This window comes from Pleurodeles waltl, chromosome 3_1, assembly GCF_031143425.1.
Source record: "Pleurodeles waltl isolate 20211129_DDA chromosome 3_1, aPleWal1.hap1.20221129, whole genome shotgun sequence".
Taxonomy (NCBI): domain Eukaryota; kingdom Metazoa; phylum Chordata; class Amphibia; order Caudata; family Salamandridae; genus Pleurodeles; species Pleurodeles waltl.
The window spans coordinates 1,842,169,101-1,842,191,982 of NC_090440.1; the positions used below are offsets into that span (position 1 = coordinate 1,842,169,101).

The window sequence follows — 22,882 nt, forward strand, 5'->3', positions numbered from 1 at the left end:
GCATTGGGGCATGCCGATTGCACCACCATGTTAACAAATACTTCGGTGCTGTCTTCATGTTTCTCTTGTGAGTCATCGGGCGGGGTTAAGGACGGGTGTCGAGACAAATAATCTGCTGGGTTGTTCACTCCCGGCCGATAGACGACAGTAAACCGGTAAGGTTGCAGCAAAACAGTCCACCGTTCTATTCGCGGGGGGCTAGACGAGGACAGCCGGCAAACAGTGCGACTAAAGGTCACCACCTGAAATTCTTGGCCATATAGATACAGATGAAAAGTTTTCCACGCCCACTGAATCGCCAAAGCCTCCCGTTCTATTTGGGCGTATCATGTTTCAACCGAAGACAACACTCTGCTGGCATATGCAACCGGAACCCACTCTTGCGGGTTTTGCTCCTGGAGAAGAACAGCGCCCAGTCCTACTGGACTTGCATCTACCACCACCTCAGTCCATCGGCAAGGGTTAAAGTTGCCATCGTTGACTTGTCTAGTAGGGCTGTCTTGATGTCGGAAAACACCTTATCTGCCATCGGGCTCCACTCCCACCTTTGCCCAGTTTTTGTGAGCTGTCTGAGAGGCTCCACCATACTCGCAAGTTGTGGAATAAACCTCCCACAATAGGTTGCCATTCCCAGGAAACTTCTAACTTCTGGGGTGTTCTTCAGAACCGGTGCTTGGCGGATGGCATCTGCTTTCCGAGGGTCCACTTGTAGACCATCCTTTGAAAACACGTACCCGAAAAACTCCACTGACGTCTGATAAAACGCACACTTTTTCTTGCGGAGTGTTAACCCTGCCTCTGATAGCCTCTGCAGTGTAGCCTTTAGGTGTCGATGATGTTCTTCTCGGGTTTTGGAATAGATGAGGATGTCATCACTCAAATTAATCACCCCCTGCAGTCCTGAGAGCGTCTCCCTAATCACATTTTGAAACACTTCGGCGGCCGAGGATACCCCAAAACTTAGGGGGTGATTCTGATCGCGGCGGACGGCGGTCGCCGCCCGCCAAACGGTTCCCGCCGAAAGACCGCTCCGCGGTCAAAAGACCGCGGCGGTCATTCTGGCTTTCCCACTAGGCTGGCGGGCGACCGCCGAAAGTCCGCCCGCCAGCCCAGCGGGAAACACCCTTCCCACGAGGAAGCCGGCTCAGAATGGAGCCGGCGGAGTGGGAAGGTGCGACGGGTGCAGTTGCACCCGTCGCGAATTTCAGTGTCTGCAAAGCAGACACTGAAATTCTTTCTGGGGCCCTCTTACGGGGGCCCCTGCAGTGCCCATGCCATTGGCATGGGCACTGCAGGGGCCCCCAGGGGCCCCACGACACCCCATACCGCCATCCTGTTCCTGGCGGGTGAACCGCCAGGAACAGGATGGCGGTATGGGCTGTCAGAATCCCCATGGCGGCGCAGCAAGCGGCGCCGCCATGGCGGATTCCCATGGGCAGCGGAAAGTCGGCGGTACACCGCCGGCTTTCCGCTTCTGTCCGCGGCTGTACCGCTGCGGTCAGAATGCCCGGCGGAGCACCGCCAGCCTGTTGGCGGTGCTACCACCAACCTCCGCCATGGCGGTAATTACCGCCAGGGTCAGAATGACCCCCTTAGTCTCTTGTATCACCTAAGTCCCACATGCGTTGAGAATGTAGTGATATTTCTAATATCAGGCTCCAGCTCCAAATGATGATACCCAGCATTGAGGTCTAATTTCGAAAACCACTGTGCACCATTCAAATCCGCTATGATATCATCCATCGTAGGCGTGATATGCCGCTCTCTTTTGATGGCCTTATTCGGTAGGCGCATATCGACACACAAACGGATGGCGCCAGGTTGCTTAGGTTTCGGTGCTATTACCAACGGCGACACCCACGGTGTGGGCCCATCTACCTTCTCGATCACCCCTTGATCTTCAAGCAACTGTAGTTCCTTTTCCTTTTTGGTCGTAGATGAAACGGAAGGCGTCTGTGTCAGAGAGCAACGGGCGTCATTTTTACCTTTGAGTCTTCCCAGGCCTTCAAACAGCTGCGGAAAGTCGTCAACCAAACGCTCAGCGTGGGAGTCATATACTTGTCGCGCGAAGAATACTAATTCAAGCTCTTCCGTGGTGTGACAGCCCAACAGAGTACCTCGGTCTCCAGCCACCACATAGAACCTTGCCAGTGTTGACACCTGCCCGCTGGACACTGATACCTCGACCGAGCCCCTCAGAGGAAGCGGTTCTCTGCACCCATAGTTGTAAATCTTTGTGGTAGTTGGGGCAAGAGATGGTGCTGGGGTCAACTGCCTGAACAGAGTCTCATCCATCACATTTACCGATGCTCCTGTATCTATGAGCACTGTCACCGACTTGCCGTTGATCTGGATATTGCTCATGGGAGTAGGTTGCTTTTTCTGTTGTCTCCCACTGGTGAACGAGATCACAAAGACGTCTTTGTCTTCGTCCTCTCCGAATACTGGGGTCCTCTGTGTCGTGGTCTCGCCAGAATCACCAGCTTCTTTAGTCACACTTCTGACCTTGGCGTCCCTTCCTTTTGGGTTCCCTTGCCATCCTTTGTCAGACCTGCATACTCTCGCAAAGTGGTTATCTTTTCCGCATTTGTCACATGTTTTTCCTTTGGCTGGACACACCATTGGTGGTTTGTGATCGTACCCACACCTTCGCAGGTGCGTGCGTTTTGTCTGCCATAGATCACCTTTCGTCCTGATGGTTGACTAGTTTGGATAGCATCTACCTGCTCTTCTTTCACCTGGACTGGACGCGTATTTGACGCAGCGGCCAGTGATTGCCCTCTTACTGCCGCCATGGCATCCGCCCGCACCGCTGATAGTTCGTGTGAGCATGCCAAAACCAAAATGTCATCAAGGGGCACGCCTTGCTGGCGTAAGATGAGTTTCTGAAGTGCATTCGATCGGCACCCTTGAATAATCTGTGCCCTGATCTCCTCCTGCTGATTGAGGCCTACGCACGAGCTTGCTAGCTTCCATAGTCATGCATAGAACATATCCATTGACTCAACATCCGTTTGCTGAGCCTGCCGGAGTTTAAAGCGTTCAAGTCTGAGTTCAGCTGTGGGTCAAAATGCTTGTTCAGTGCTTCCACTGCCGTGTTGAAATCCGCTTTATCACCGGTGTTTGGGAGTGCATCAAACAGCTCTTGGAGTTCGTCTCCCTCCATGAGCAGCATGAGAGACCTACGCACGGCCCCATCTGTTTCTCTGGTGGCGCAGAAGTAGTTTTCTAATCGGTTCAACCATAGGCGCCATCTTGGCGATGCTGTGGCCGGATCAACCAGTTGGCTAAACGGTGGCAACGATGTGACTGAGGAGTGAGCGCTGTTATTTGGACGCACAGGGGCTTGTGGATTCTCTTGTGGTGGGACTTGTGGATGCTCTTGTGGTGGCGCGCTCATGTTGATTCTCTTTGCGTGCCCTCACTGGTTGGCTGCAGCCTTCGTGTCAACCTACAGATTGGTTTTCTTCTTTTTTTTTTTCTCTCTCTCTTGTACAGGCCTTCCTTTCTGGGCACTCGCCCCTTCTTCCTTTATTTTCCTTATTCTTATTGTTGTATTATTATTTTTTTTCTTTGTTTTTTTGTGTGTTTTTTTTCTCTCTGTTGTATTGCCCTTCCTTTCTGGGCACTCACCCCTTCTTCCTTTATTTTTCTTATTCTTATTATTTTATTATTATTTTTTCCTTTGTTGTTTTTTTTTTCTTGCACAGCCCTTCCTTTCTGGTCACTCACTCAGCCCTTCCTTATTGGGCACTCACTTTGCCGGTCGTTCCTTTTTTTTTTTGGAGGGCCACATCCCTCCACCGTTGTTAACGTTGCTCGCGTGTTGCTTCCAGGGCCTCTGCCAGCTGGGATCACCAACAACGCGTATTGCCGTTGCCTGGCAACACTCACTTCCTAGACTCGTCTCCTGCCGGTGGGGCAGCTCCAGAAGCGCACACAGGTGAGGCTCACGGGGCGGGCCCCTCTGTCTGGCCTACATGGCCTTTCTTTTTTCACAGTGCGACGGACGGGGAGAACACACGAGCACCTCACCTTCCTTGAGAGGGAGACCGCCGCCACCGGACTGAACCTCTCCACACCAGGTGAGAAGGTGGGCGCTCCTTACAGCCTCTTGCTCACGACGAAGGGGAAATGGCGGCACCTGCCGCTCACCGGCGTCATGGGGTGTGCAGCGCTAATTCCTCATGTGGCGTTGTGCTTTTTTTCTCCTTCTCTCTTCCGCGTCGCAGATGGCTCATGTGTACTTGCAATCCTGCTCGTCGCCAATGTAAAGTCTCGGTGGCACAGATGGGTGCGGATGTAAGTACGACTCGGGCAGCCTGGTTAGGGTCTCAGGGGGTAACTGCGTCAGCGCAGCCCCGACTTTATTATAACACCTCGGTTCCGTGCTATGTCACCACGCGCGGAACCAGATACAGAACAAAGGAGAGCCCAGGTGGCTCTCTGCAGACCTTACTGCAATGTTTGTTTGCCCTAATTGCAACAAGCTGTGGAACATCCTCCTCGGGTTGGGGGTGGATTCTAATATTGTTTACTTCTTACAAGACCGCCCTGCAAATACTTTGGCATCAGAAAGATACACAAATGATGCAGCATGTACTAAGAGATTAAGGACGAGTTGGAGGGTCCATCAAGGGTGTATCCTGGCCCTATTTATTTTCTCCCTTTATATAAATGGTTTAGAACAGGCTCTAATCACCACAAACTCTTATTGCCTTTAATGGGCACACATTCTGTGCCTGTCTTTCTTTATGCGGATGATGCAGTCTTGATGGCAAGGACCGTCAGCGGGTTGCAAAGCCTGCTAAATTCCTTTGAGTCCTTCATGAGGGATCTGGACCTATCTGTGAATCATTTATCATAGTGGTGCGACCTAAATCAATCTGAACCAAGACTTTTTTGCTGAATCATCACCTCTTGAAGAAAATTGCAGTGCTTCTCTTATTTGGGGGTGCTGTTTGACATCAAGCTGAGCTCAAGCCTTTGGTAGTGGACAAAAGGCAGGATCTTAGGAAGTCAACAGGTGCCATTTTTAGTTTTGCCACTAGAATTGGTAGTAGATGACTTAAGACCTTAATAAAAATCTACCAGACTATGTGTGTGTCAAAAGTATTGTATTGGTGTGATATTTAGGGCTACAGGGCATTCAGGGTCTACAGATTGAAGAAAATCAGTTTCTCTGGCGCATTCTCTGTGTCCCACAAAGCAGTGCATAATCTGTGCTTGTTGTTTCTGGTGCTGAGCACCGGCACTTATTATTGAGGGCCGGGGCTTATTCTTCTGTTCCAAGCATTTACTACGAACGAAACACATATGCAAAAGATGGAGGAAGAGAAAAACGAAAAAGCCTCACAAAGGGAGAAAGTAGAAAGCTACTAGAGTGAGCTGAAGGGGCAGGGAGTGGCTTTATATGGATTGAAGAGGCCCTAGATGATTTCAGGATTATGCCGCCTCAGTAATCCGTATTTCCACATTTAATTGCAGCAGCCGCATGTGTAAGTGGAGGGCTTTGGGCACCGGCACGTTTTTATTTACAAATTAAGCACTGCCACAAAGCACCCCCTCATTTGGTGTGCATGAAGAGCTTGAGGTTAAATACCTCAGTGATTTGATAGCTCTTCATCCTTAATTGTCATGCGTCAGGATTTGGTCTTGGGAAGAACTCAGCTTTAACCACTTAATTCTGAAGGACTGCCTGTTAATGGATGGTGCACTTAATATACCATGGCTTAGGTATGTCAGGGATGCTCTTTCTATTTTAGGGAGACCGGAGTTATTTCAAATCCTGAGGGCATCGGTAGAAGGGACTACAACTGGGTAAAGGAGTGTTTTATTGAGATGGCAGGGAGGATCAGAGAGGGAACAGAGTTCTTGAAACCCCAAGTCTGGAATCAAGGTTTGGTCACAACCACTCTGGGTGTTGAGTCTTACTTAACAGTTGTAAAAAAACAAAAGGGAGAGATTCCTGCGTGTGAGATTTAGACTCAATCTCCTTCACCTGATTGTAGGTTCTCCTAGAGGTTGCTATGATTTTTGCTCTCTGGTTGTGACAGCAGGTCTCAGCAGAACACCTTGCACTTGGTAATATTTTGTAAGTTTTATCGTGTAACTAGAAACTTTTTTTTAGTACCTTTACTTAAAGGGAGAGGCTTTTCACAAGTTCATTTCGGTCTTTTATATTTACAAACGTTGCCAGATGAGCTAGTTTTACCAAATGTTGTGAATGCTCACAGGGCGATTAACTTTGTTTTTAATGCTATACGAAAAGTTTATTCGTTAGCAATGGTGATCACAGTTTTACATTTTTTGTTTGAATTTCATGTGTGCTTTTATGGTTTCGCAATAGAAACTGAATGAAGAGCGAATTTGATTAATTTGATTTTTGAAATGCGAATAACAGAGCGCCGTACAAAGATGGGGATAAAAGGGAGGAGTAAAGAAGATGTGGGTGAGATTTGGGATGCAGAGTGCGCATGGGACGTTACCAGCGGAGTTACATCTGCTTTTGATTGAACTAAACGGTCATTAGTTTTGAATATGATTATGAGTGTCCCAGAGAAGTGTGCGTTGTTCATCATAATTGATAAAATTAAACCTCCCAGGGTTTGAAATTTACTGGGTGCACAAAATTGTTTCAATTCTGCGTTTTCAGGGAATAACATGCAGATATTGGTATCTACCGTATTAAAATCCGCATGCTCCAGGAAATACTGTACACTTTTCACTTGTTAAATTCCAGTAGGTTAGGCTGAAAGGGAGTAAACTTTATCACATTCTGTATTTAGCAGAAACAGTAAACTATGCAACTTGCAACTCAAACCCCAAATAAACTGCAATTAGCGAACAGTTCAGGAGGCCCTTGCACACTCATGATCAGGGCTTGAGTGGAAATGGAGTTCAAAAAACTAAGAGCACAGCAAGGAAATGATTGGCGTCTTGTATTTTTTGTCTTGAATTGTATTAGGTTGCTGCTGCCAGTAGCCCTCAGAAACCTTAATGATATTTGTGAAATATGGTAGAATGAGATTAATATTTTGTGGGAGTTTCAAAACCTTTGAAGGGGATGCAGACTAGCAGAGCTGGCAAGAGTAGTCTTTAAGAATGGGTGAGATTCTCTCAAACTTTCTGAGACATTATAAATTCTTGGGTGGAATCATGACGGAAACTTTCAGGAGTTCATTGTATTTATAGTTATCTGGCAAGCAGGCTGTTGCCATTGTGTACCTGAAAAGCCCCATCACTAGCAGGACTTTTAGAAAGTTCAATCCAGGAAAAAGCTTTCATTGTGTAAAGCAATTTGAGTTGCCTCAAGGTAGTTTATACACTATCATGCAAAGAGCCTCATGCTAAACTGCCATAATGATTCCATAGATGCAATTTAAACGCAGAGTCAACTCAATTGAATTGAGTTTGTTTAAAACTGATTAAAGAAAGTGAAACTCTTTCGTTTTTTTGCTGTAATGTGTTATTCTCATTCATTGTACCGCACATAGAAATAGCTACATTAGCATTGTGTGAGAAATTGGGTTGGCAGGTGACTGGGGTGTGAACCCTGGTCAGGCAGCATCCACACTTATTGTCAGGGAAAAACACAAGTAAACCCCCAAATTAACCTGTGCTCACCCCTTGGTAGCTTGCCACAGAGCAGTCAGGCTTAACTTCAAAGCTATGAGTAAAGTATTTGTGCAACACTTTCAAAACTATAAGGGGCAAACACCAGAAGAAAAGGATCCCTCACCAAGTTAGAAGAATATAACTTAATGTAATGAATAAAATGAAACCATAAGAAAAAATTCCATTAGTACAACTTGAGTTATGAATTTTTAAAGAATAAACTGCAAAGAAGTGGTTAGAAATATAAAGTGCCAACTGGGGAATCTGGTTTCGCCAGATAGTACAAAGTCAAAACTTCAGGCCGACCACAAAGAAGCGTGGGCCAGCTACTGAAATCCTGGTAACTGAGCTTTGCGTATATCCATGACAAAGATATGTTTTTCAGCCAAGATGACGCGTTGGTTCTGGGTTGTAGAGATGCAGGTCGAGTCCTTGTAACATCCAGGCAAGAGGGCAGCAGGCAACAGGTCAGCACAGCAAAGCAGGAGTCCAGCAGAGTGTAGTCCAACGAGTGGTAGTCCTTTATCAGACAGCAGTCCTTCTTCCTAGCAGAGTATCAACATGTTAAGAAGTGTACTAGACTGTTGGTAACTGAGGTACAGTTTTCATACCCAGTTCAGCCTTTGGTTTGGGGGATACTTTAAAATCTTGCCTTTGAAGTGCACAGATGTACTGCCCTCCACACCCTGGCTTCATACTAACTATATGGGGTTTGCAGCCCTTTGTGTGTGGACAGGACACAGCCTATTCAGATGTAAGTGGGGCTTGGTCTCATCCTGCCCAGCCGGGCCCATCAAGTCACACCTAGTCTCCCATTGTGTGTAGCTGTCTAGGAGGAATAAATAACACCCAACTGCCAACTACACCCAAGCCTGTGACCAGAGACAGGCTGCAGGCACCAAATGGCTATGGCAAACAAAAGCCAGCTTTCTAAATGTAAAAGGACAGATGATGGACTGAATGCTGAACAAAGCAAAAATTCACCCACAGTCACAATGGGTTTAATCCATTGTTTTTTTGCCCACCATGCCACCAGCCCATGGAGGACCTGGCTTGGCATATCGGGCTGGACTGTTCCCATGGGGAACAGGGTCAAGACTGATTTGCATATGGCTGGGTCCAAACTGAGGTGGCTTGGTTGGAGAAAACAAGACATAAGGAGGCAGATTGCTTCATTCAATCTCAGCCCCTTGCAATTACTCTTAGCCGCCAATCCAGTCTATAGTTTTATTGCGTTCTTGATGCAAGCAAGATAGCTTCTTTTTCTAGGGCTAAATAAGTTCATACATCACTATCTATTGAAGGTTAAATTATTATTTGCCAATTAATATTATTTATAGAATCATTATTTTATTAGCAGTTGAAAACCCAGCTGAGGCATGACATGAAAAAGAAAACACAATGTAGAGGAGGGGACATTATTGGGCTTTAAGTTAAATCTTACTCAAATGTGTACTGTACCCTATTCTGGTGTTTAGTGAGGGCGACAGCGAGAGTTACCTTTTGGTAGTGCAGTGGACCCTTTTTAGTCATCTAGGTATTCAAATAAGTGGAAACTGCAGCGAAGGATCACATTGGAAGTCTGATGATTTCCATGGAAGGAAGGAGGAATGGTGGTCCCCGATGTGAGGGCATTCTACAGGGTCAGACAACTTCAGTTTATCATACCGTGATTGTCGGAGACAAAGCAAGACTCATACAGGTACAAACGATAGCACCAGAAGCCTTACCACTATTGACTTGGAAATCGGTTAATAAACAGCCTATACATTTACAGACAACATTAAAGATGTGAAACCTGGGAGTAAAACAAAAAGAGTACAAATAGATGTACATTCTACAACTGTCAATATAGCGTTCCGCACTTTACCTAACAGTACCAAAGTTCATGGCAGAAGAAATCACCCGCAGGATTCCTCAACAGCTAGGAGACATGTATACAGAAGGGAGATTAGTAGTGGTGTTTGTAGATTTCTATAACAACAATAATTAGGAATATCTGGATGAAAGAACCAGTAATCAAAGGACACTGGAGAAGGGCAAAGCTATGCAAAGTAATATACACTCAGAAAACATAAAGCTAGAGTGACTGCAAAAATCTTGGCACTAATACCTCATGGAAGAATTACGACTGCAGGTCTGGTAAAAAATTCTATACCTACTACCAAAAAGCCCCTAGAAATGCCAGGTCAAGCTTGCAAATGCAAATGTATACAAAGAACATATGTAACCCCTCAACTGGGGCACAGAATAAGTACAGAAAACAATGTTACCCGCCCTAAATGTGAAGTCAGTTTTATTACAAACATACGTATGTGGTGGGAATGTAGAGGAACACAGAAAATCTGGGGTAAGGTAACACAAAAACTGATCACACCGACAGGAATGACATTGTGACCCAGTATTTGCCTGTATCTACTAGGGCGGATACTTTCCACCACGGGCATCCGCACAATGCATAAAATAGTGGAACTGGGGACTGTGTTGGGAAAAAGAAGGCTCAGACTACAATGGAAAAGATGCATAGCTCCGGGTGTTAAATTATGGGAAACAGAAATGGCCAGCTGGATAACGGCAGCATACGGGGAGGAAAAAAGGCTGCAAAACCAAATGGAGCAACCAGACAGAATTATGGTATAGGCATCTGTGGTAACTGAATTAGAACATCAAGAAGATAAAACAATGCTTTTACAACTTTTCTTACACAGGTACCCTACCACTCTGTAAACAGCGGCATCTGCCTTCCAGTGTGACAAACAAAAGACCCACCACAAATTTGTTCTGCTTGTGTCGTGTATCATACCTCTTTGCCCTCCATGGCTGTGGAGTCTGGCTTCACCAACATGGTAAAAGACATCGGTTGTTGGCAGGCACTGACACTCGGGCTGGGTGTTCAGTGGTGGCCTTTGACCTCACAACCACCCGTTTCCCAGCTCTCCTCTCACAAGTGCGCACGGTGGAAGAACATGTGTGAGCCGTGTTCCAATGCTAGATAACATTCCACAATGTTAGTAATGAGACACTCTGCATTGCACACCATGTTGGGTTTTAGACTGCTTGCTTTTTCTGATTTTATAGATACTCTCTCTCAAAGGAGGAAAAAATCAAGGTGTGCCGTTAACACAGCCTATTACAGTGGAGAATTGTGAATTCCTGCAAAAGTCCATCATGGTGCCCTGAAATCAATTTGTACTACCGGAAAAACAATGTGTGTTTGGAATCTCGACAAAGTAGCATTCAAACATGTCCTTAATCCCCTAGGTAAGCCTGTTTGTACATGGCAACAGTCACAGCTATTGTGCCTTGGCAGCTTCCTGATGCTAGCTGGTGTGGTGCACACAAGGCACCGCATCTGTGGGTGTAGGCTGAATGCCCAGTGTATATCTGCTTAGCACAGAAAAGCATTCTATGATGTATAAATTGACTTGCCTGCTAAGCCTGCACTCTCTATAGGCGTTCTCCTCTGTTGTGTCAAAGCCTGTGATTTTCTGCCTAAAATTTCTCTACCTTCTCCTTCTTTCCTTCTGCTGGGCTGTCAGAATGTACACGTGTCTGACCATGGCACACATGCTTGTCACTTAAATAGTCGTTGGTGAATTTTGGATCTTGTCTTATCGTAAAGACGTGGTTACCTCTGGCTTCAACTTGACGGCTATTTGCACAGTCAATTCGCTGTTTTGTGAACGTTTTGTCATACATTTCAGCGTTTCTCAATTTGAGAATCATTATTTGGAAGTTGCAATTCAGAGTCTCATTTTATGTTCTCTATTCATTTTATATGTGGTGCTATATTTACGAATGCACTTTCTCCAGTGTTTCCTAATTTGCTGTGCGCAGATTCTGCAATTGCAAATTAGTTTGCAATTCATTTGCAATTCAGAAATGTAGTCAGGTTAGCAGAAATATCAGTTCATTTGGCCTAAGGTTCTTTAACTTACACAAGATGCACTGGTCCAGTTTTTCAATAATTCAGCAGGGCTGGTATCTGATTCCATAAAACAACTTAATTCATTGAACATTTGTGCTAAGTGTTCTTCATCAGAGAATGTTCAGAAATGTCCCTACTTTCATGTTGCTTACAGTGATGAACCTGAAACTGACTACGCTTGTTTGTCTGTCTATGACACTCAAAGTGAAATATTTTAGTTCACATACAACGCTGATGAACTCCTTAGGTTTTTTAAGTAATGTAGCACAAATCACTCTTAACTGAGCTAAGGGTCTATTAGCAAAACTACCCCGTGAAATGATAGCAGTAGCCCAAGGGATATGTACCATTAATAACAACCCTGAATTATGTAGTGTAAATATTATTGATTTCCCTGTTATTTCAAGGCCAGTTAAATCTATCCCAGGAGTGATTTGAAAAAAAAGAGTTTGCGTTAGACAGACCACATAATTTAACTCTGGCAGAGTAAGGACAAAGTTAGCCTGAATTAGATAATGTGGAGGTATTCGGGAAACTCGTGCTGGTTGATTTTCTGATTAAAAAGAAAAATACGACTCAGCAACAACTGTGAAATTAAAAAATATGTTGGAAAACTTGAGGTTGAGCAAAAAGTATACAAAGTTACACTTGGCATGGGAAAGTTCATCATGTCTTTGCTAAATCTGAATCTTGTGACACTAAGGTAGACAGTTCTTAACAGAAGGAGAGTGTCGTTTCTACGACGTCTGATCTAATTGAGCCATTAATTCATTAATTTAATTATATAAAAAAGTAAAAGGAACAATTCAGATTATCAAACTAGGTTAAGCCTAGAAGGCAACGACAAAGCTATAGAGGTGGTTTCGTTGCAAGAACAAATTGATTACAGTAATAGTTCAGCTGTGATTGTTTGCCCTTTATTAGCCAGCAGATCACGCATCCTCACTTTATTGAGATCCATACCCTAACTGTGTGCAATTAGATCCTCAAATATTGATTTTATTACTTTTTTTATCAAAGGAGTAACTATTTCTGTTTTCCGTTCCTATGGTGTTTTACCAGTACTGAGAGAAGAATTAAAAAGTGAAGGTGAGTTTAATAGAGGAGCGAAAGGAAACGTAAAATCTTCTGACTCAAACTCTGAGCATCTGGGGCCTGGCCTGGGCAAGGCAGGATTTCACAATCAAGAGAGACTTTGCTTTGAAGTAGGCCTACTTCAAAGGAGACAATGGGTATAAGAAGGGCACCCAAAACCACAGACTTTAGAACACTTCTGGAAACTAAGAGGAACCTCTGCCTGGAGAAGAGCTGAGGAAGAAGGGCTGCCCTGCCTGTGACTGTGCTTTGTGGAGCTATCCTGCAGATGCTGCTTCTGCCAGAGTAAAAGGGCAAAAAATGGACTTTGTGTGCCTTCCATCTTGTGAAGATCTCCAAGGGCTTGAATTAGAGCCTGCCTTTTGTTGTTTGAAGTCTCAGGGACAGCAAAGACTTCTCTCTGCCAGCACCTGGAGTCTCTGGAGAGACTCCTACTCTGCCAAGTGGTGCCCATCCAGTTCCTGGGACCTTGAAAGGAGAAGCTGGCAGCCTAAGAGTAAGAAATCCACGCACAAAACGCCACGCGGGGAAAAGATCAACGCAACTCCAATCTGTGGCTGGAAAATCAACACGCTGCTGGATTCGTGGCTGAAAATCGACACTTGCCTACAACGCGACTGAAGGATCAACGCACGGAGCTGGGGAAACAAAACGCAGCATCGCGGACAGAGGCTGGTGAGATCGCAACCCACGCTGCATGGCTTTCGGATCATCGTGCGGCTGGATTTCCAACGCAAACACCTCTGGGTGTGTAAAAACAATGCATGGCCTGCCCGGGCCCAAGAGTGCTGACCGGATCGATGCATCGCTCTCCTGTGGAGAGAAGAAATGGCACGCCCGACCCGACGAAAGGAGAAACGACGCAAGGTCTCGCTTGTGAGTAAAATCGATGCATCGCAAGTCTTTTTTGACACACACTTGCCCATGCAGGGTTATTTTTGACGCACCAAGGTACATTTTCATGCTAACAGTGTTAGTGTGTGTTTAGAATTACATGAGGACTCTTTTTGCATTTTTAGTGATAACTTGACTTGTGTATTGTGGATTTTTGTTGTTTTGGTCTTGTTTTGTTTAGATAAATATTTTCTATTTTTCTAAACCTGTGTTGCGTCATTTCGTGGTGTTTTCATAAAGTTACTGTGTGTGTTGGTACAAATACTTTCCACCTAGCACTCTGAAGTTAAGCCTACTGCTCGGGCCAAGCTACCAAGGGGGTATGCATGGGTTAGCTGAGGGTGATTCTCTTTTACCCTGACTAGTGTGAGGGTCCTTGCTTGGGCAGGCAGTAACCTGACTGCCAACCAAAGCCCCCATTTCTAACATATAGGAAATACAGGGCTACAATAATCATTTCAGGGGGCGCTGGGTGACGCAAGAAAACTGGAGCATCAGCGCTGATGCGCCACTTTCTTGTAAATATGCCCTGCAGGGTTAGAATTTGAGTTTCTGGTTGACAAAGGTATGCACCCTGGTCAAGCAGAAACCACAATCCTAGTCAGGGAAAGTCAGAAACACAACCTACATTAACCTGTGCTCACACTCTATTAGTTTGGCACAGAGCAGTCAGGCTTAACTTAAGAGGCAATGTGTCAAGTATTTGTACAACACTTAAAAAAGTAAAACAAGGGAAAACACACCCCTAAAAGATTCCACACCTGGAAAGAACAACAAAACTTAATTTAATAAGTAAAACAAGACAAAATGACAAGAATCCAATAAGTAGAACCACAGTTGTTAGTTTTCAAAGAAAAAAACTGTAAAGTTGCACTTAGAAGTAAAAACAGCAAACCACAGTTATCTGGTTGTGCTGGACTGGGGCAAATCCACAAAGTCAAGCTGACCATGATGGAGTGGGGGGCAGATTCAATCCCAGGTTAGTCCAGCTTAAAGTTTACCTTCTCAAGCTTTGTGCCAAGAGTCCCATTTATGGGAAAGGAGTTCTCTGGAGGCAAGGCCCGTAAAGAGCAGGCAGGGCATCGTAGATGGATGGGTTATATCCTTACGGTGAAGATCAATGCTGCTGGATGAAGCTCGCTGTACAAAAAGATAAACTTGTGGCAGCTCACGCTGAGTCCTTGTGCGAGCAATGTGGTTCTGGAGTGACAGGTCTGAGACATGGTTAGAGGGCTATGTAAGTGGGTGGCAGAATGATTCCTGCAGCCCCACAAGTAGCATTTAATTTACAGACCTTTGACACATGCAGTGAATTGTATTAGGGACATATAAGTAAATTAAACATGCCATTTGGTGATAAGCGAATGTTACCTTGTTTTGGGGAGAGAGCACAAGCACTTTAGCACTGGTAAGCAGTGGTAACGTACACAGAGTCCTAAAGCCAACAAAAATGTGGTCAGAAAAAGTGGGGGAGGAAGGCAAAATGTTTGGGGATGACCCTGCAGAAAGGGCCATTTCCAGCATGACCCCCCTCCAGCCTAATGCCAGGGTAGAGTAATAAATATCTTGATGGACTTCTATGCGATGGGCAATGGCCTGCTACTGCAGGGGCAATTGTCATTCTACACCTTTTTGTCCTCAGTTAGACCCCTCTTTCTTGAGCCACTGAACTGACACATAGGGAACCCTTTTCCTCATCTGTGGATCCCATCTGTACAGCACCTATCCTTAATTTGTTTACAGATGTATCCCAGTAGGCAGACAGTACCACTGTGGCCAACACAGTGATGTGACCCATCCCAGCATCTAAATTAGACATCCGTCCACAAACTAAGGAAAATTCTGTCCATAAAGACAATGACCAACAGAGGCCTCTGACAACTGTCAGTGTCAAGACCCAAGACCCAGGCTATCCACTGCCAGGTGTGGACCCTGAGTTGGGACATTGGGTGTGCCTTTCACCCAGCCTTAGGGCTGGGAAGGAGCTCCCTATGGGCTCTTGAAGGTTCTCTAACCTCTGAGGTTTCTCACAATGGAGGGTCGTACCCCTGAGTATTTTCAACCCCATTTATCTTCTTCTTCCCATCAGTTCAGAGGTGGTATTCTGACACTGGCCATTCAACCCAGGCTCCATAACCTTTGGTTGAGCAGCGAACTGGCGTGTGTTCTCCCCCACCAAACCCCTGCATCTGGGCTTCTACACAGTGTGGGAGTGGTATCCCCAGAAAACTGGACTGTCAGGGCTCCCGGGGGGGCAGTTGTCCTGCCAGTGGGGGCTACTCATTCCCCAGTATGCAGTCTGTAGGCATCTGGGAACTAACTATAACCCTCATTGGGTCACATCCCCACCACACACCAGGGATACCAGGGCCATCGAGCAAACAAAGTCCTGCCCAGTGGCTGGGGTCACCCTAAACACCCGGCTGGTGTATAGCTCTGGTGAAACTAGCATTTCCACTATCATGGTGTGGCTAGCCCAAGTGTACCTCAGGCCATTCTTCCCTCCAAGTGGAAGTGAGGACTCCCACCCTCAGGTATCACCAGCTCACCCTCTGAGTCTATCTCCCAACTAAGGGAGATCATAGTATGGTCTATAACCTGACCCTGGGGACTACTTGCCTCTAAGGCCACATTGGCCACCCCTGTAGAGGTCCCACTCGTGGGTGGTTTGTTTGGACTGAGAGAGTCCCTTGTTTGTGTCCTAACAAAGCAGCGGGTTTGGGAATGGGGCATCCTGGGCCATTGCCTCCAGAACTACCACCCTGTTTCTCAGATTGGATATTGGAACCCTTTCCTCCCCCCTTATCCTGGGAGATGTCTGTGTCATCTTTAACTTCCCCCTCCATCTGCTGGAGCGGACCCGAACCATCCTTCTGAGGTCACTCCCTGGGGCCTTCTTGGACACTCTATTACTGGCCCATAGGTCCTCCTCCTCAGCAAGCTTCCTGGCTTCAGTCAGCTTACTGTCAACTAGGCTCTGGCACAACTCTGGAAAACAGATACTGAGCATGTGTTCTGTCATGATTAAATTGTTCAACTGAATATAATCATTAATTTTGCTGCCCTGCAACTAACCACTCAGTGCCTAATTGGAGTAGTCCACAAAATCTACCCAGGATTGGTTGCAAAGCATCTGGCTATCCCTGAACCTTTGGCAATACTTCTTAGGGGTCAGCCCAAACTTAACAATGAGAATGGCCTTCATATTTGGTTTGGTCCCCACTCTATAGTGTTAGAATTGTGTCACTCCCCATAGTAGGCATGTGTTTCACAGACCTCCCTAGTGCTCCTCAGAAACCCTGTGAATCCCCAGTGCAACTTCATAACCAAAAAACATTTATCAATTTTGTATCCTACCACATAACTGGGCACCAGATGCTTAAGTATGCATCTTTGCACCTTTTTATCTCCCTCAGGAATGCTGCCACCATCAATGCTGGAATACACTTGCCTGGCCTAGATTATCAGCTCCTTCAGGCTCACTGCATGAGCCAGTAAGAATTTCCTTTCCTCAAATGCTTTGTTCTTCTGCTCATACTCCATTTTTAATTTTGCCCTCTGTATTTTGAACTCCCTAGCCTCCCTGCTCTGACAAGGAGCTTCAGTTCAGGAGTCATTTCTTCACCTTTCACTTCAGGTGTTTCCTCAGAATGGACCCCCGCCCTGGGATCATCCAAGTCCTCACTTCTCCTGGTGTTAAATCAACAGCAGCACAATTAGGGAGAATTAAAAATATGAAATGGTCTTTGATGTGGAATGGTAATGTATTCCAAGTTATTGTATGGCACTATGTAAACACGAGTCCTATCCTCACTGCTATTCAAATGTTAGAACTTGGGTTTCTGGTTAACACAGGTATGCAGCTTGGTCAAATACGAATCACAACCCTAGTCAGGTTAAGTCACAAGCACACCTTAAAATAACCTGTGCTCACCTTCTGGTAGCTTGACACAGAGCAGTCAGGCTTAACTAAGAGTCAATGTGTAAAGTATTTATACAACACTCAAAACATTAAAACAGTGAAAACACCACACAAAAAGATACCACATCTTCGTTTTTGACAACCTTTAACAATTAGGCGTGACTGCACCAACATCTGACTTGACTATAAGTTTTGCTTTTAAATTGTGATTCTAGAGGCACCAAACTGAAAACACATATCTTTTCCAGACTGTGAATTACACTAATAAATTATAATAAGGAAATTCCAATTTTGAATTATTGTAGAGAAATGCTTGTAGTAGTGAAAAACAACTTTTGGAGCTTTTCACTACAAGGACATATAAAACTAGAAAGTACTTATCAAACCATTTAAATACACTGCATCCTGCCCTCTGGGTTGTGCAGCGTCTACCTTAGGGATGACATATATGAATAAAAAGGGAAGGTTTGGGTCTGGTAAAGGGGCTAAAAGTGTGCAAAACTGCACACACAGGCTGTGAAGTGGCAGGCCTGAGGCATGGTTAGAGATCTACTTAAGTGAATGGCACAACCAGTGCTACAGCCCCTCAAGTAGCATTTAATTTATGGGTCTTTGGCAGATGTAGTGGACTGTACTAGGGACGTATAAGTCAATTAAATATACTAATTGGAGATAAGTCAAGGTTTCCATATTTTGGGGAGAGAGCACAAGCACTTTAGCACTGGTTAGGAGTAGTAAAGTGCACAGAGTCCTAAAACCAGCAAAAACAAGTTCAGAAAAAGTGGAAGAGGAAGGCACATTTTTGGGGATGACCCAGCAGAAAGGGCCATTTCGCAACACTCAACATCATGCAACCTGGAGAATAGTTGCAAGTCAATTACTTTCAGTAAGTGTAAATAGATGAACTCTGATTTCTTTAAAAAAAAAGGCAACAGGAATTTCTACACAGTTGTAACCCATCTATTAGAGAATGATACTTTAGAAGTTAAAAGAATATCTGAAGATCTTTAAGACAGTTTACTATAAATCCGAGAAAATAAATGAACTCCCAATATGTGCTAAAAATGGTCCTAAATATTTATAGTCTTCAAGAATCGCAACTCACATACATTTTGGCTTATTTGTTCATCTTGGTCTACCAAGCAAAAACTGTGCCTATTTTGGTGAAGAAAACTGTTAAAATAGTTTAGGAAAGGTATACAAGTGAGCTGTATCATGCTAAAGACCATCTTAGCCTGATGTGGATTTACCATTTGATTATGCAGGTTAGACTTTATCTGAAATAATTCAGTACATCAAACCCTCAAGAATCATATCAGAAAACACTTCTGGAATTGTTGCACCCCAATATTGTTAAAAGTTTGTAGAGCAAACTGGCAATGTGGGTTGTAACTATCATGATTTCTAAGATCTCAAAAACTAGTTCTCCTGCATATTGTGCAAACATTGATACATATTTAAACGAGGTGTAAGAAATGTTACTACTACCATATGAATGAAAATGGGCATGACTGCACTGTCGTAAAAGGCACAGCTTTAGTGGTAACACTCCTTGTGTACAGAGAATAAAATAAGGATGCCATCTGGCACACTCCTATTTAATGCATTTCATGCCAAACATTATGAAGTAAATGGCACCCTAAATTAGCAGTACACCAGCATTAGTATATATATCTAAAAGAATACTATGAACCTAACTGTTTTAGTGTAAATTACTCAAAAAGTAAGATAATGGGTTTTGGAAAAAGCATCCAAAATTGTTCTTGGTTTTAAAAGTACACCTGGCTAGAAATAGTCAGAGAATGAAAAAAACTGGGGCTAAACATAGAGGGCAGATTAACATGGAATGTCATGGAAAGTGCTAGAAAGTTGCTGACAAAATCGATCAAGGGTGACCTTGATAAAATTTAATAGCATAATGGGAAATGTTTCATTAAAACAAGTGATTATGGCATCTATCACCAAATGAGTGCCGTATTTAACTTATCATGTAGCTATTTGGGCCAATTTTAATGCAGAATTGCTATAAATAACTGAAGGACAAATCCTGCAGAAGTCTCTTGATGTGTAAAAGCTTCTTCCTTTCCAAGTCATTAAAACTACTAAGTTTGCAGAGAATGCTGGATAAAACCTTGTGTAGATGAGGCCATTGTAGTACTAGTAATTAAAAATGAAAAATATCAATTATCCCAAGATGCATATAACATTTACATGAGCCATAAGGCTTCAAATTCTAGTAATTTCTGGATTCTCTATCCAAAAAGCATGATCCTCTTCAACAGTTGTAATGAACCTAGATTTGAAAAGAGTCTATGGGCCTGATTCTGACCTTGGCGGTCTTTTCGCAAGACCGCCGAGTTACCGCCGCAGCAAAGACCGCCGACCGCGGCGGTATGCCGCTGCGCGTATTCCGACCGCTGGGAGCGTTCCGCCGGAATACCGCCAGCAGCCACACTGGCGGTCGGCGGGAAAGTGGAGACTGGTCAACCTCCACCGCCACGCCAGCAGAACACCGCCCCCAGAATTACGACCCACATTTCTGTGTGGCGGTCTTCTGTTGGCGGTCTTCTGTTGGCGGTCACGTCCCTATGGCTCCCGTCGCCTCCCGGAGGACCAACGCACAAGGTAAGTTGATCGTCCGTGAGGGGAGGGGGTGGGGGGGTGTTGTGTGATGTGTGCGTGCATGGGGGTGTGTAGAGGGGGTGTGTGAGTGCGTGCATGCGGGCGGGGGGTGCTGCTGTGCCTTTGGGCAACGTGTGTAGTTCGGCGGGTGCGCATGTCGGCATGTATGTGTGCGGGTATGTGCCCCCGTTGTGTATGTGTGTGTGTAGGGGGTGTGCATATGTGCATGTTGGGGGTGCGTGCATGTCGGGGTGCGTGTATGTGCATGTCGGGGTGGGGGGGGCAGGGGGTTCCTACCACCTTTGGGGGGTGGCAGGGGGGTGGAGGGTGTGGGGGGCAGTGGGGGTGGGGGAGACCCCTATCAGTGCCAGGGAAGGAATTCCCTGGCCCCGATAGTGCCTACCGCCATGGTTCGCATGGCGGTTCCCGACCGCCAAAAACCGCGGCGGTAAGCAGGGTCATGATACGGTTGGCGGTCTTGGGTCGACCGCCGGGCCGGAGTGTGCGAACTCCAGCCCGTCGGTCATGACCGCCGTGGCGGTCGGAGTGGGGAAGTGGCGGTCGATCGCGGCGGTGACCGCCGCGGTCAGAATGCCATTTTTTGGACCGCCGGTCTGTTCGCGGTCCGACCGCCGCCTCTCCGCCGACCGCCAAGGTAAGAATCAGGCCCTATGTGTTAGTCTGCATAAATCAACTTCCATTTCTAGCTGTGGCTGGTAGATAGCATGCCGTTTTGCGAGTACATTGGTGTAACTTTTGCCTAATGCAAAGAGAGACCTCTGAACATATTGTACTGAAGTACGAAGAACTGCGTGAGGAATTGCACCAGTCAAAGTTGATTAAGAACCTGACAGGGATCAACAATATAAAATATAGATCACCAATTTATAAATGTTAAATACATTTTAACACATAAATTCATTTGGTTTAAACCTTATAACAGTGAATAATGAATCTGTGTTTGTTATGTTAAGTTTAAAATATAAATAAGTTATTTTTATCGATGATGTGCTCCTGAGACTGTGGGACAAATATCAAGTGTATGACTTAATTCTCAAAACCCTCCCTTACAGGCATTTTGTGGTAGCACCCCTAATCTAAGTAACAATATAATTTGCCTAACGTGATGATCTAGGTTGAAACATAAATACTTTTGTAAATAGGTATCATCTCTAATCTCGAGCAGAGATAAATATCATTTTAACTTCATGAAATGATTAATGTCAGTTAAGTGAGTTATTCTCAGAAAGGAGTTTTTAAAAAACACCTTAACTTGTGCAATGGTCCAGTCGGCAAATATTCCACCTTACATTCTAGTCTAAACAGAACAAATTTTAGGTTTTTGTGATTTTTTTTTTTTTTTGAATGGGTTTCCTGCCTCAAAATATCTTTAAGTGTGCCTTCTGTAACATGACATATGCTAAATGACCACTACACTGTGTTTGCCATTGCACTGGCAACTGAATTTGTGAGGTCAAATTCTAGTTGCAGCACCTGTGTAAGGAATGCTTGGCTTACTGAAGCCACTTTAAAGAGAATCTTCCCTTCATAGTGATCCAGAAATGACCAGTGCCTTATAGGTCTAGATTCTAGAGCATATATGAGAATCAGAGGGATGTTTGTGGTATTTATTTCTAAGATGTCGTTTTCCTAAAGATTTATAACATTGATTTAAGACTGTGGTGTGCCCCATAGCCTTAGTTCCTAAATGTGTTTAATTAACTTTATCAAGGTTTTGGCAAAACCATTTTCCTAACTAGGTACATGTTTTCACTATTTCCAATTGTATTCCACCAATAGGCCAACTAAATGCACAACAGTGTTTTTGCTTTCTTCCTTTAAAAGCTATTATTTGAACTATTATTTGATCCTAGGAGTTTTCTGCCTGCATACTCATTCAAGATTTGGAAATTACTGTGTGGGCCTAGTGGGGTAAGATCAAATAAAACCACATCATCTATGTACAGAAAAGTATATGAATCAAAAGATGTAACACGTGGAGAAAACATTTGTACATTTGCAAAATAGGACTGGTAAATCACAAAGATTGCACAGGTGCAATGTTGTACTTTTATTAGAAATAATACATATGAGCAAAATACTAATATAGTATTGTGCCAACATAAACAAAAACATGCTTTTTAGTGATGGAACAAAAATATTTTTTATTGCATTATTGAAGGAAAGAAACAGGAGAAATGCTATTGATCTAAATGTATTTTTAATTGCTTTATAGTTTTCAAAATAAAGTAAATCATTTCTTAAAGTGATTGTTTGAGTGAATATTTTTGTGCATGAGGTTGACTACAAAACAGGCATCCTAGAAAAGCAAGCCTTTTCTGTTATTATTCCTTGTTGACACAGAACTCTAGAGAGATAATTTATGGTTACAAACCAAACACTTGACACAGAAAAACACTTTCTAGGCAGTAAATCTTCATTAATACATACAAACCAGGAGGCCTAAATCTGCATATAGTAAAAGGTATTTAGAGAGAAGCTCCAATTAAAATGAAATCCTTTTTGTTTACTTACCCCTTCTTGTGTGTTTTCATCAACCAATTTTTAGAGGTTAACACCTTGGGCATCCCATCCCCTGGGCAGGGATGGAAGGGAAATCGCTACTCGACCACCCCCCCATGAGGTCTGATGATCGTGCGCTGACCTCATCAGAGGTCGCCCCTATCGCACTGGAAGCTCAGCTTCCATCACAATCAGAAGAGAAATGCCTTCATTTCTCTTCCAATCGGGGTGGGGAAGATCGGAGAGGCATGAAAGGAAAGGGAAGGCTTTTCATGTCTCTC

The 22,882-nt window shown here is 44.5% G+C and overlaps 1 long non-coding RNA gene across 4 annotated transcripts in view; it reads left to right on the forward strand.

The window, feature by feature from the left end:
• The first annotated feature begins 3,324 nt into the window (after window positions 1-3,324).
• The window catches only part of LOC138285675 (uncharacterized), a 251,710-nt gene continuing 232,152 nt past the window's right edge, over window positions 3,325-22,882 (forward strand). The window contains exon 1 of one of the 4 annotated variants that reach the window (XR_011201629.1): window positions 3,325-4,093. This is a non-coding gene — a long non-coding RNA (uncharacterized lncRNA). The remainder of the gene's footprint in view (window positions 4,094-22,882) is intronic. The other 3 variants (XR_011201627.1, XR_011201630.1, XR_011201628.1) reach the window with 3 other exon arrangements.